This window comes from Castor canadensis, chromosome 8 (assembly GCF_047511655.1).
Source record: "Castor canadensis chromosome 8, mCasCan1.hap1v2, whole genome shotgun sequence".
In the NCBI taxonomy this organism is placed as follows: Eukaryota; Metazoa; Chordata; class Mammalia; order Rodentia; family Castoridae; genus Castor; species Castor canadensis.
In genome coordinates, this window is record NC_133393.1 from 152,278,713 (window position 1) to 152,293,795 (window position 15,083).

The following is a 15,083-nucleotide window of genomic DNA, read 5'->3' on the forward strand; positions in this document are numbered from 1 at the left end:
CAGCTTCCCATAGGGATAAAAGGGAGGTTACTGTAATAGTTTTAGGGAGAACAGCATTAGTTGCAGCCCTTGCTGGAATCAGCTGTGGGGTGATTGCCAATCATGTAACTGCAAAAAAACCTAACCAAAGTGGTAGAGGACACCTCAGACCAGGTAGGCCTTGCCATTAAGGACATGCAAAGGTCTTTGTCATCCCTTGCCTGTATGGTAATGGACCACTGCCTGGCCCTAGATTTTCTCTTGGCCAAACAAGGGGGGCGGGGTATGTGCCATCGCCAATACTTCCTGTTGCACATATATAAACACTTCGGGCATTGTAGAGGAACGTGCAGATCACATTCTCCAACAGGCTAAATGGCTCCGGGAGCAATCTCCTGAAACCCAGGTTTCTACTCAGGTATGGGACCAAATAAAATCCTGGCTCCCCTCCAGGACTTGGTTCCTACCCTTTCTGGGGCCTATAGTTGCCATTATTCTCTTGCTTGTGTTTGGGTCTTGCATTTTAGACCTACTTGTCAAGTTTATTTCTTCTCGCCTAGAATCCATCAAGCTACAAATGCCTCTGGTGGAGATGGAAAGGACCTACTACCGCGGTCCCCTTAACAACCCCTCTCGTGGTCAGCTCTGATGCTGCGGGCCCCTTCATTGTCCCCTGTCAGCAGGAAGCAGTTACTGAACAGAATTCCTCGTCCCTATTACTAACAGCAGTTAGGGCGGTCACTGAGAGGGGGGAATGAAGGACTGAAGTCTGTCCTTCAGTCCTTCCTGAAGACTGCAGGAGGTCCCAAAAGGTGATAAGTGGTCAAGGAGACACTTCTCCTTCTTAGGAAACTCCCATTTGCATCTGAAAGGCAATGCAAAAAGGCTATAAAACCCCACTCCCCACCCTGGCCCATGGGATCACTGGTTTCCAGGTCCCCCTGCATTCTCCAACATGCAGTCTTTCTCTTCTCTTCTCTACAAATAAAATCTTTCCGACCTCTGCTGTTGGAGTCCGCCTGTGCTTTCATCCTCAGAGCAGGCTCAAGAACCCTGAGCACCTGAAATTCCTGCGCATGTCATCCGTGCATCACCTAGTCCTACCAAAAAAAAAAAAAAAAAAAAATCAATTGCTGACCAGGCATAGTGGGGTACACTTGGAATCTCAGCTATGCAGACAGTCTAGGTATGAGGATCACATCTGAGGCTGGCCCTAGGCAAAAACACAAGACCCTACCTTAAAAAACTAAAGCAAAAAAAGGGTACAGTACCTGCCTAGCAAGAGTGAGGCCCTGAGTTCAAATTCCAGTATCCTCAAGAAAAAAATGGACAAAGGATCTGAAGAACTACTTCACCAAAGAAGATAGACAGGTTACAAATAAACACATAGAAGATGGTCCATACTCCTGTTTATTAGAGAATTGCAAATTAAAGCAAGATGCTACAGTTCACCTATTAACATGGCTAAAATTTTTAAAAACTGACAATATCCAAAGCTGGTAAGGACGTATAGCAATGGGAGCTCTTATTTGGTGCTGTTGGGAATACAAACAGCACAGCTGTTTTGGAAGACAATTTGGCAGTTTCTCACAAAGCTAAACATAGTCATACCATATGATCCAGCAGTCACACTGCTAGGTATTTAGCCAGCTGATTTGAAATTTTATGTCCACATAAAAGCCTCCATGCTAATGTTTTTAGCAGTTTTTACTCATAATTCTCAAAACATTCATAGATGAGTGAGAATGAAATGTGCATTCATACAATGGAACATTATTCAATGCTGAAAAAGAAAAAAGGAGTTCTCGAGTCATAAAAAACATGGAGCAACTTTAAATGATACTGCTTAGTCTAAGAGGCTGGGCTGGCCAGGTGTGGGTGCTTGTAATCCTAGCTACTGAGGAGGCAGAAATCTAGAGGATCATGGTTCAAAGCCAGGCCCAGACAAATAGTTTGCAAGACCCTATCTCTAAAAAACCTAGCGTAAAAAAGGACTAGCAGAGTGGCTCAAGTGGTAGAGCACCTGCCTAACAAGTGCGAGGCCCAGAGATTAAATCCCAGTTCCACAAAAAAAAAGATGCTGGGCTGGCAGTTTCTCAAGTGGTAGAACGCCTGCCTAGCAGGGACCTGAGTTCAAACCCCAGTACCAGCAAGGAGGCTGCAGGGGGTGCAGCTCAGTGGTACAGCATGTGCTTAGCATGTCTGGGGCTCTAGGTACAATTCCTTAGCCAAAGGTAAACACATAAAAAAGCCAGTCTGGGGAGACTATCTACTATATGAGTGCAACTGTATGACATTCTGGAAAAGGGGAAACTATAGAGACAGTAGAAAGATCAGAGGCTGCCAGGGGTTCTGGGGGAGTAGTGAGAAGGATGAATAGGTGGAGCGAAGGGATTTTTAGGGCAGTGGGACCACTCTTAGCAGGCACATGGCGTTATGCATTTGTCAGAATCCATAGACTTGTACATTGTAAAGAGCGGATCCGAAGGTGATTTATGGGTTTCTCTGTGGGCTCTTATGCAGCCTCCTGCATAGACTCCCACTTCTCCCGAGAGGGATTACAGTCATGCATCACCATGCCCAATTTAACTCATCAATTTTAACAAACGTACCACACTAATGCAAGATGTTTATAACAGGGAGACTGAGTGGGGGAGAGAAGGAGAGTGGGGGCGCTCTCAATGCCGTCTAATCAATTGTAAATCTAAGATTTCTCTGAAAACGCAAAGTCTATTTTAATAAAAGCACCTTAGAGATATTTTTTTCCATCCTGCCACAGTTATGAACATGAAGGAGTTAAAAATATACCCTGCTGGCACTTGAAAAACAGCAGGTGCAACAAAAGTCATAATGGCTCTGACCTTCATGCTGTTTTTTGAAAGCAGAAGCCAAAATTCTTACAAGAAAGGAATAGCCACCCTCATCCTCCAGGATGAGCAACTGGGACCAGAGGAAGTCTGTGGGACCTGGTTAAAGTACTGCTCATCTCAGCCTCCTGCACCGCTCTGGCTTCTTTGATCCAGTTATCTGAGAAACTTCTAGGGAGCTCCTGTGCCTAATAAAACTTGTAGGAAACCAATCTGTGTGCGCTTCTCCTGTGTGTGTCATGTCAAGTTAAAGCTCTGGAGCAGCCGGAGAACTGAAAGGGTGGAGACGTTTTGCTGGCCTGACATTTCCCCAGTTCTCGAGGTAGGGAGTGAAAGGTGGCCCAGCGGCCAGTTGCTGGACCACCTCACCTCTCAAGTGACTCCTTGTCCTGGGGCCGCAGGTCTAAGTGCAGAGGAAACGCCCTTCCAGGAAAGTGGGAAGAGGAGGGAGGGAAGGCAGGATCGGGGAAGCTAAAAGTTGCCCTTGGAGGTTCTACTGCTGTCCCTGGGAGAAAATTGCTTCTGCCCATTGCAGTATACACCGGCACACATTTCAGAGTTGGGAAACAGCCCACGTATACGATGGGAAGATGGATTACTCTGTAAACGATGTTGGGGAGCGCTCTGCCCCCAGCCGGCCACTTCACCTAAGATTCCACCCTCACTCCGGGTTAAGGTCTGGTCCCACTAGCCCACAGTCACCCATTCTCATACAGGGCTAACCTATCCCATCTTCCGTCACAGGAGGGCCTTGCAGCCAGTGGGTAGGGTGGGAGTGAGTAGGGGCGTGGAGGGGGAGGACTGGTCATCACCTGGGGATTCCCGGAGGTTGGGGATGCCACCCACAAGGACCCACTGCTGCTGACTCAGCAGCCAAGGGGAGAAAGGCCAAGGGCCTGGGGCACTGGCTGTCTGGAGGAGGGAGGCTAAGGACCGACCTGGTGAAGAATCGGGAGAGGGGAGGGGAGGGAGGGGAGGGGAGTGAGGAGAGTGAGGTGAAGTGAGGTGGGCAAATGGCTGACCCAGGCACAGATGGGACAGCGGCGGTGTGTACGTGCCATTGAGGGTATGTGAGCACAGCTGTGCCTCCGCGTCTGTGCACACGTGCGTGCGTGTGCAGTGGGTCTTGTGTGCACTCGTGTCTATCCAGTGTGTGCCATCAGCGTGGGGACAGGCGTCCCGGTGCAAAGCCGTGGACTTGGAAATCCCTCTGGTCCACTCCTTTTGTCCCCTAGTGTTTGCGGTGGAGGCCACGGTCTTGGCAGACCCCCAATATCCATGCGGTCCTCCCAGTCCAGGATGACGCTGGGCAGAGGGAGACCCTTCCTTGGATGGGGGAGGTGTCCCCTGGCCTGGAGTCGGTGGGTGCGCGCACAGTGGGGTGCGCGCCTACAGGGAGGCTCCGGCCTCCAGGGGGCGCCCCGCGCCAGGACAGGGCTCGGGGTGCGCGGCGCGGGGCCCCTCGGGGCCTCCCGGTGGGGCTCGTCTCGCCGGTCCACCCATCTCTGGCGCTCCGGAGAGGATCGGGGTCCGTTCGCCCCACGTCTCGGTGGCTGTGCGCCAGGGGACTCCGGGGGACAGCAGGGACCCCGCCGGTGGGGTGGGCGCCGAGGAGCTGGTGGAGGAGCACCCCCCACCCCTTCTCCCTGCGTCCCTTGTCGGGTTCGTTTCCCGGGTGCGGGCGGACGCAGACGGGGACACCGACGGTGAGAATCGCCCCCCGGTGGGTTCAGTGAGGTGGTGCGGGTCAGCGCAGGACAGGGCCCCTGCCCCTTTCTTCCGCCATCCTCCGGCTCCTTCAAAAGAGACTTTGGGGAGCTGTCTGCGCCGGGAGCGGCTGAGGGGCTGGGGGTCTGCTGTCCCCCATCTTCCATCAGTGGGGTGCAGGGGGGCGGACCCCAGCAGCGGAGGGTGGCCAGCTGAGACCTGAGCAGCTGAGGCCCAGCTACGTTTCACTGGAGGAACTCAAACTGCTGAAGGGCTGGACCATCTTAAGTCACTTGTCCTCTTTTACAGGGTGACCAGAGCGTTCCTGTCACCAAGGCACCTGTGTCCTCTGAAATACTGCCTGGTTGGTGCAGAATCCCAAAGAGGGAGCTATTACTGAGGGTAGGGTTGGGGTCCAGGCAGGAGGGGCCTCCCTGGGCTTTGCTTTTACGTGGACATTGACCTTGAGTTGGCTACTTACTTCCCTGAGCCTGAGTTCACTTGTCTGTGAAATGAGAATAATTATACGTGGTACCTCTTCTGTCCCAGTAAGAAAACCTTTTTCTTTCCCCTCCCTCTGGTACTGAGACTTGATCTCAGGGCCTCACAGGTACTAGGCAGGCGCCCTACTACTTGAGCCATGTCGAAGCCGCCCAGCAACCTTTTCAATGACTCCAAGTTCCAACTTCTCATCAGGAAAGTGGGGTTCATCATAGCCTTTCCTGTCTACCTCACAATTTTGCAATTGAGTCCATCCATCTATTCATCAAAGAATGCAAAAAATAAACAACAGTGCTTGCTACCTGCCTGGCACCCTGTGCCTTAACCTGTCTCTTTCTGTGCCCACATGGAGAAGTAGACATCTGCATCACTGCCATTCTATAGAAGACAGGCAGCTGACTCATCCTCACACAGCTGAACATGACTCAGATGCAGGAAATCTTGCCCCTCAGGCTGCATCTCCAGATATCATTCACTGTGCCTGGGACTACTGCCTGGGAGCCCTCAATAGTGGCTGGATGCCTAGCCCAGTGCCAGTGGATCACATCTGCAATCCTAGTTACTTGGGAGGCTGAGATCAGGAGGATCAATGTTTGAGGCTAGCCCAGGCAAATAGTTCTCAAGACCCCATCTCCAAAATAACCAGAGCAAAATGGACTGGAGGTGTGGCTCAAGCCCTAGAGCACCTGCTTTGCAAGTGTGAAGCCCTGAGTTCAAACTCCAGTCCTACCAAAAAAAAAAAAAAGTAAATAAATAAATAAATAAAATAGCAGCGGAATGGATAATACCACAAAAGTGCCCTGCAGAGAGGGTCCAGGCCAGCTCTGACACACACACAGGGAGACTAGGGTCTGGGGCGTCCACACACACTCTGCTCACTGAAACAGACTAGTGTTACAGGTTTTGCACTACACATGCAAAAACAATGGCACAGAGACCTGTCCCCACCTGACCTCTGGGACTTCTATGGCTCCTGGGGAGTGACAGGCAGGGGCTTGGGAGGAAGCTTGAAACCCCCTTGTGTGGTTGATAGAGCACAAGCTTTCTCCTCAGAGAGACCAGAGTTCGAATCTTGGCTATGAAACTTCTGTGCCTCATTCACTTCATCCCTAAAACAGAAATATTTAGGACAACTTAGTAAGTTGGACCTGTGAAGTAAACATGAAAACGTAGGTGATAAAACCTGCAAGGTGACCTGGAGAGGTGGCAGCCTAAACTAACCTGCTCATGTCCACATCCTTGAACCCTGGAGCAAACGTCACAGAAAGCTGTCCCCAGCCCTGGGCGCCCACTACACATCCCAGACCACTGTCTCTAGGGATCATCAGTTGCTGCGACTGTGACGTGGTACCCCCCCAAAAAAAATTAATCATGTCTGGAAAATACAGTTGTCCCTAAGGGCTGGTGGCATGGTTCAAATGGTAGTGTGTCAAGTGTGAGGCCCTGAGTTCAAACCCCAGTGCCACCAGAAAAAAAAAGTAAAGAAAGTACATTTGTCCCTTGATATTTGAAGGGTTGGATCCAAGACCCCCTCGGATGCCAAAACCTGAGAACGTTCGAGTCCCTTATATAAAATGGCATCATTGGGCACTGGGAATTGAACTCATTCAGTCCCTGAATACTTTTGACCTGAGTTTGTTTGAAGCCATGAGTGGGAAGCTCATGTATACAGAAGGCTGACTATAATCAGGCACAGTGGCTCACGCCTGTAATCCCTACTCAGGAGGCAGCGCCGTGGAAGATTGAGATTTGAAGCCAGTTCAGGCAAATCGTGAGAACTTATCTCAAAAATACCTAACACAAAAAAGGGCTGGTGGAATGGCTCAAGTGGTAGAGAGCCTGCCTAGCAAGTGTGAGCCCTTGGATTCAAATCCCAGTACTGCCAAAAGAACCAAAACCAAAACCAAAAAGTCCCCCAAAAGCCAACTATACCTTCTTAGTGGCTTTCCATCATCTCAGGTGCCCTTCTGGTTTCTGGGGTATCTTGCTCTGCCTAATTAAAGTTTACGTAGAAACAGACTTTGTTTGTAGGTTAAGAACTTGCCAAAACAGACAGGTGCATGCCTATAATCCCAGCACTCAGGAGGCAGGAGGATTGTGAGTTCAGGGCCAACCTCACCCACACAGTAAGTAGGGTGAACAAAAGGGAAGCCATGTTAGGATCGGAACCCCCACCCTTGCAGGCAGCTTACTGGAAACACCCCACCCAGGACCACCCCCAGCCTCAAGGTAATGACAAACTCTCACCGCAGGGGTGCAGAGCTGTGAGCAACCTATCTACCCAATTACACCTCCTCCAGAAAAGAAATGAAAAGAAAAACACCTTTGACTGAGAGCTTAAATTTTATTATGAAAGAAGTCAACGTCACTGTTCTGAAAGTGCAAAGACTTCAGTTTGTGCTCTTGGAGCCAGCATGTCCCCGCTCCTTTTTTTGTCTTCTTTTTTTTTTTTTAATATTTATTATTTTTTATTGTTTTATTATTCATACGTGCATACAAGGCTTGGGTCATTTCTCCCCCCTGCCCCATCCCCTTTTTTTGTCCTCTTAACTGGACTGGAACCCACGTGGTTCCTTTGGTCATCTACTCCTTTGTCTCTTATGTGGGCAGCTCTACTGACAGCAGGCATTTCCAGCTCGTGGACATTGGCCAGCCTAACAATCTGCTTATCTAGTAGACCAGGCAGGATCAGAGGGCGCAAGTCCTTCCCTCTGATGCTGCAAAGCCGCCCCTCCCCCTCCCCCGGCCCGCAGCTCGCTCTGTACCCGGCCTGCATGGCGGGCGTGCCCTCCTCTCCCAGCTGTGGGCACATGTGACTCATGGGTTTTTTCTGTCTGGAATCAGGCGTCATGTGTTCAGCCATTGAGGTCACCCTGGGACAGGGATCCCTCCCTCCCCACCGACGTGAACAGAGGCCACGAGAACGAGTGCTCTGTTTTAATCTACCTGAGTTATGGAATTCAAGTCCTGTTTTCTTCAGCATGGGATAGCAATTTCCTCACCTAAAGAGAGACAAAGCAATTTCTTAGGCCAAACATGGTGGTACACGCCTATAATCCCAGCACTTGGAGGGGGTTGAGGAGGAGGATCATAAGTTTGAGGCCAACTTGGACTACATAGGGAGACCCTGCCTCGAAAAGAAAATAAAAGAGGCTGGGCATGGTGGCTCACATCTGTAATCCCAGATACTTGGGAGGGTCTTGGTTAAAGACCAGCCCCAGGTTAAAGTTAGCAAGATCCCTTCTCAACTAACAAGCTGTCATAGTACCGCACACTTTTCTTCTCTTTTTTTTTGTCGTTACTGCCTTTGAGCTCAGGGCCTCATGCTTACTAGGCAGGTGCTCTACCACTTGAACCATTCCACCAGCCCTTTTCTGTGATGGGTTTTTCGAGAAAGGGTCTCCTGAACTGTCTGTCTGTGCTGGCTTGAACCTCGGTCCTCCTGATCTCTGCCTCCTGAGTAGCTAGGATTATAGGCGTGAGCCACCGGTGCCTGGCTGACAACAGTTTCTTCAAGACCCTCCCTACTGTTTGAACCCTAAACCAATGAATGGCAAGGTGGCGGCACCAGCAGGTGCAGTGTCTGGGGATCGTTCTCCTGCTTCATAGATGACACCCTGTGACGGAGTCCCCACTTGACAAACAGGACAAATAAGCTCCCTTCAGGCCTCTTCTCTAAGACACTAATTCCGCCCACCTCCCCAAAGTTGGTGGTTAGCTGTACATGGTGAGGTTAGGGGGACACATTGGACCCAGGTGATGATGGCAGCACCAGTGGTTCTGAGCCCTCACTCTCAGCCACTGTCATTAATGAAATCCCATGGGGGGAAGAGGTGGGGGGTGGGCCCATGTCACAAGCACCTTCTAAACCAGGCTGGTTCTCCTGGGGTGACGTCATTTAGAAGTTGTCTTTAGCCAATTTCTACTTTTTCCTCTTTGGCCAGTCTGACTTCTCTGGTGAGGTATGCTGGGACCCCCTGGATGGAATTGCCCCATCCAAGAGAGACCCAGTCTTGGGGCTGTGCCCCCGGAACCAGCTGTCAGGTGTCCACTGTCCTCAGCCAATGCTGCCTGGCACCCACCTCCTCTGTTTCCACTTCTGCTGGGCTTCTGGGCTTGGGCTCCAGCCCCCTGACCTCAATTCTGCTTTTGTGTTGCCTAAGCCCTGAGTCCTCCTGTCCTGCCCCCAATCCTGGGAAAGTCCCTCGTTGCTCAACAGACCTCAGAGAAGCTGAATCAACCTAAATATTTCTCCATCAGGAAATGTGATAGCCTTGCCATGCTGGAAAAACAAGGCTAAAAAAAAACCTAGGTTCCGTACTGTTTTTTCGAGGGGAGGGGAGCGATTTCATAAACTGGATTCTGGCCTTGCAAAATGGCCATGACTTCTCCCAACTTTCCAGGGAGACTGAAAGGAAAATTCATCCGCCAGCAGTTACTTACTTTCCGCTTGGGTTTTCAGTGTAGTCCAACCCCCTAGATGGATAACAGAAGGGCAGAACTGAGGCTGAGGGAAAACAGTTCACTGGAGGAAAGGAAAGGAAGAAAAGATGGGTCTAGAAGCTGCAGGGTGTCCTCAACCCACCTCAGCCCAGCCCATCCCGTAACCACAGAATTCCAGGACTGAGAGGGACTATAGATCTGCTTGTCTCACTCCTACATCCCTGGACAGGCGGCATCCTCTCCTCTTGAGACAGCCTGTAAATTACCGTACAGTTTCAGAGGGAATGCAAACACCTGCAATTAACAATGCCCTACTAGAGGCAGAATTTTATTTAAGAAGCTGGTAGGTGGGCAGTCAGGGCTCAAAAACTGATGTGCTCCCCAGCGTCATCTAAACACCCAGGTTCCTGCAAACCTTCTCTGTCCCTTAACACTCAGTTTTCATCTCATGGTCCAAAGTAGCTGCTGCAGATCCTGCCATTGCACCCACACCCAGCCAGGAGATCTGACCCAGATGTTACTGCCACTCCCATCAGTACTGATTTATTCTATACTTCCCTTAGTTATAAGGGGAACTGGGAAAAATAGTTGCTAGGTAGGGAGCCAGCTGATGAGCTAAAAAGTATTGTGTAAAAAGTATTGTGTAAGACAGAGGAACAGGTGTAGCAGGGAGGAGGATCAGAAGAAAACAGTCTAGGCGTGAGTCCTGAGAAAGTAGCAGGGAGGTAGGGACGGCATAGCAGAGAGATAAAACCTGAGAAATCTGAACATGAGGAAGATCACGTAGCACCAGGGAGGCGAAAGTCACATAGCACTAGGGTAAAGTAGCCAATAAAATTAAATATAACCATATATGGCTTAAACCTTGCTTTTTGCTTCTGTAACCTGTTTGCAAGGGTATATAAGGTGAGACCCCTTTGTTCTTCGGGCTCAGCCTTTAGACATGAGTCCACTGGGTCTGTGCTGCTATTTACCTCAGAGTCTCCTACCTCAGCTAGCAAACTCCTGCAACATTTCTTTGGGGCTTGTTATCTGGGATTGCAGACATGGTGAGTCATCACCTCCCTTGTCACTGAGGTGCGTCCCTCTAACTACCAAGAGGAGATCCCACCAGGCACCAATGGACAGCTTGATCTGGAGGGGGATTCCTCTTCCCAGCGAGTCGGGGTGAGGGCCTCAGATGCACAATGGAACCCAGCGAGGTTCAGGAACCAGCGAGGGGAGGGGAGCACCGCTCATCAGACTGGTAAGAACCCTGGTTCGAATTCAGGCCTGCCCCAGGAGGCAGATGGGGAGACTGATCACCTCCCAGTGAGACATCCTAGTTAACCACCTTTTTTGGTGTGAAACCGTATCTCTCAGGTTCAGGGAGCAGTATGGAAGTACGGTGCTGTGTGAGCGTGTATGAAAATGTGAGCTGAGATGCAGCTCAGCTGGGAAGTGAGTGAGGCGTCCCTCCCACTCTGTGTCTGTCTGGTAGTCTGGTACCGGGAGGAGATGTGTGGAAATCAGAGTAAAAACACTCCCTTGGAGTGTATGATTAATAAGTTTAAAAAGGGATTTAATGGAGACTACAGAGTTAACTGCTAACAAGCTAAAGGTCCTTTGTGAAGTAGATTGGCCTGCTGTTGGTGTAGCATGGCCCCTGGAAGGGTCACTAGATAAAACTGTGATTAATGAAGTTCACAGAGTAATTGTAAAAAAAAATAATAATAATAACCTAACACCCAGAAGAATGGGAAAAGCCAAGAGGCTAAAATTGGTCTTCAAAAACCAGACTCTGTTGTTTATTTAAATTCAGGTAGCAATTTACTGGACGGACTGAGGAGAAAGCAAAGTCTTTCAGTCTTGATGGGTAGCTTTGGTGCCCCAGTTTGCACATCTTCACCCAAAGTGGGTAACCTGAAGGAGGATGTCTCAGGGGCCCCGGGCACTAAGTTCCAAGACACAACCTGGCCCCTCCCCACCCTGTTGGTCTGGAGGCCTGTCCCACCTCGTCTGCCCCGGTGGCTGGGGGCACTGAGGTCTTCGGGGGCCGGAGTGGCTCAGGAAAAGATTGACGTTTGTGGGAAGCCTGGCTCTCCTGCAGGCCCCTGGGCCTCTGGGGACTGAGTTTCTCATGACTCACTCAGCACCCAAGACACCACCCCAAGCTCAAGGGGAGTGCATGTTCCGATAGCAGAGACCACTGGACTCTGCCCCATGAGAGGCAAAAGAATCCCTGAGCCGTTGCTCCTAGGCCCAGCTCTGTCCACAGTGGGCAGATGGCTGAGTCCCCCAATTTCCTGGCTATGAAGGGCCACACCAGCTCTTCCAGGGCCTCAACTGGCCCCCAGGATCCCAGCAAGGCCTCTCCAATTGCTGCCAACCCCTGACCATAACCTGGTGGAGTGGCTGGCTTGCTGCCTTTGACCAAAGGGACAGCGGCCAGCACTTTGGACTCGGGGTTCAGCAAGCCCTAACTCTTGGGTCTCTTACTGAGCCTCTGTCCTCTGCTCGGAAGGATGCAGCCACTCTGCCCAGCTCACGTCTAGGACTCTTACTTCTGGTCCTTTCCACACCTGCTGTGGCCCCTTCTCCAGGATGTGTTCTCTGGGGGACAGCAGCCTCCCAAGGATAGGCACTGGGCTTTTGTCTCATCCACCGGGTCTTTCTGAGGCATCACTTGTGCCTGGCTTCTCAGTCTGCACCTTGGGATCTCAGCTGAGTGTCTCACGTGTCCCCATCCCTCCAGTCCCTGGAACCAGGAGCCAGGCTGTCCTGGGCTCCCCCAGGTTCAGTCCTGGTCCGCACTGCCTCCCTCACCCCCCAAATGGCCTCTGTCTTGTGTCTTGAAGTACACAAGCTGGGTGTGCTCTGATTGTCAGACTTCTCACACAGGGACCCCCACGTCCCCAGCACCAGGTCAAGAAACAAGCAGAGCCCTCACAGCTAACAGGCTAGATGATTTGGGAGTTTTTGTCACATGAATGGAATCAGAGGATTGGGGCTGGCCGTGTGAAACCAGACTTCCAGAAACATGGTCCCAAGGTACTCATCCATCCTCGGCCTTCCTTTGGCACTCAGAAGGGGGACATTCTGATTTAATATTTAAACGAGAAGTTGAATAGGGGCTGGTGGAGTGGCTCACGTGGTAAAGCGTCTGCTTAGCAAGGGTGAAGTCCTGAGTTCAAATCCCAGGACTGCAAAAAGTAAATAAAAACATTTTAAAAAGACTATGTAGAAGTTGAATAGATACGGCAGCATGGGGAAGTTATGTCCTGTAGCCTGGAGCTGCTGGGAAATGACTTCCCTGCTTGCCTGGGTTTGGCCAGCCGGGAAGACTCATTAAACAATTGACAGTATGCCCGTTTTGGGTCCTGGCCAGGCTACTCATGCACCCCAATAAAGGATGGATCCTCCGCTTCTTCCTCAGTCCCGAACAAAAACATCCGTAAACACTCACCAGAATCCAGCCCGAGGGAAACCGCAGGGGTCTGAAGATCTGATTACATGTCCCCAGGGCAGCTCCCTGGGGCCATCCCTCCTTTTCCTTTCCCAGAACTGGTTGCACAGCTCAGCGAATGTTCCAAATGAATGTTCTTCTCCAGAGAAGGGCCGCCTGAAGCTGCCAGGGCATCTTGCATCGGGGAGCTAGGGATAGTTCAGGAGGAAGTGTGGGGTCTCGCTCACTGATCAGGCCCAGGCAGAAGGTGGGGGACCCCTTATGCAGCCTGGGGCACCCACGGAGGATGTGGGGCTGTGGTCTTTGGGCACAGGGAGGTGTGAAGTTAGAGCTCCCACCGCAAGCTGGTGCTAGACTCCCCACGGCTCCAGCCCTGCCTCCTCCCTGCCCTAGCCAGGACAGTCAAGGTCTGGGTTCAGATTGCAGCATTGCCACCTACTTGCTGAGCCTCAGTTTCCTCATGTGGATAGCAGGGGTGTGATAACAGCACTCTGAGTCACGTACAGTGTGTCTGTCTGTGCCAGGTGCCAGATCCCAGCTGGCTCCTTCCATGGTCACAACCATGCTAAGAAGTACTGGCCACTCAGCTCTATGCAAAAGAGGAAACGAGCAGAGCTCTGACCGGGGCTCAGAGGCACAGAGGCAGGCAAGGGGACCTCTGAGCCCCTGCTCTGTTGTGGACATTAGCACGCTTACTACAGCCCAGACAAAGGGCACAGACATGGTGCTGTGACTGGGGTCCTGGCCAGCTGGGGACAACTCCCCGGCTCCCAATCTGGCTGAATCAGCCTTCCCCTGTTGCCTCCGAGGCTCTCTCCGTCCCATCCTCCCAGCCCGGCCTCTATTCTCCAGGGTGCTGTCATCTCTGGCCAGCTGGAACCCAGCAGTTTACAGCAGCTGCATGAAGAGGCCCAGCGGAGGGTGGGCAAAGCAGTTGGGGAGAATCTCCCCCCCGAGACTGCTGGGCAAAGGGGCATTTCTGCCTTGTTGCCCAGATTCTAGGACAGATGCCAGGAACATCTGACAGTTTTTCTCCCATCTTGGACAGGGTCCTGCCTGGCATGGCACATGACATGAGGATCTGTGGCCAGGGCTGCCTCCTGGATCTCATTTATACACACAGGCCTGGGGAAGACCTGGGTGCACTGTGGGCTTGTGGAGTGGGTGGGCGGCAGCCACTCCTGTCTGCTCTGGCCCAGCCCTCTGGGTTAGGTGCCCAGTGGCCAAGGATCTCTTACTGATGCTCCCCAGGAGAGGCAGGCCAGGACTGTTCCCTTCTGGGCACTTGGCTCTGCAGGGGCCGACAGGATCTTCTGGAGGCCCTCACAGAGCTACCTGGAAGAGCCCCTGCGAGATGCTGAGCCTAGCCCAGGAAAGACCCTGACAGGGACTGTTCATACCATCTTCAAGACCTTTGTAGGCCAAGAATCCAATGAACATGGAGGATACCTGGGAGCTGTGGGGCTGGAGAAGGCAGTCTGGGAGGGCTTCCTGGAGGGGACATCATGGGGAGCAGCAGGAGCTTATTGGTGAAGATGTGTCGGAACACATGGCAGAAACAATGTCTTGACATGGCTGGGCGGGGAAATCAAGAATATGTATAGCGGGGCTGGTGGAATGGCTGTAGTGGTAGAACACCTGCTGAGGCCCTGAGTTCAAACCCCAGTACTGCCAAAAATATACAGAGTGTTGATGGAGAGGGAGGTGAGGTCAGATCACAGAGGACCCTGAAGGCTGGGCTCAAGAGTTAGGCTTTGCTCTGTAGGGAGCCATGGAAGAGTCTAGGGTGAGGGAGTGAGGAGCGTTTCATCTCTGTGAGCTGACACAGAGTAGACTTTCACTTACGATGGCTCAACTCTAAGAGATCTTAGTTGTTCAAATATATACTGCTACATATCTCCAAGTACCGCCGGTAATTCTAAAAAATTATTAAAAGGTGGCAAAATGACATTATGATGGAGAAATAGTTGGCTTACAATCCACTGTTTTCATCAAAAACATCACTTGTTCTTGAATTCTCCTTACAGCAGGGCAGCCCACCTTACCAGGAAATAAAGGAAGTCCAGACGCGATGAACCCCTCTCCCCTTGGCTGCCAGGCAGCAGCCCTGGAGCTCCTGGTAGATGTCTCCATCCTCCCAG

General features: G+C 51.4%; 1 long non-coding RNA gene across 2 annotated transcripts; it reads left to right on the top strand.

Moving 5' to 3' along the window:
• The first annotated feature begins 4,295 nt into the window (after window positions 1-4,295).
• On the top strand, window positions 4,296-5,355 carry LOC141425583 (uncharacterized). Of its 2 annotated transcripts, none has more exons than XR_012450562.1 (3): window positions 4,296-4,552; window positions 4,863-4,955; window positions 5,142-5,355. It is a non-coding gene; the product is annotated as an uncharacterized lncRNA (long non-coding RNA). The 2 variants fall into 2 exon arrangements; XR_012450561.1 differs by having other exon boundaries at window positions 4,863-4,917.
• Window positions 5,356-15,083: the final 9,728 nt, after the last annotated feature.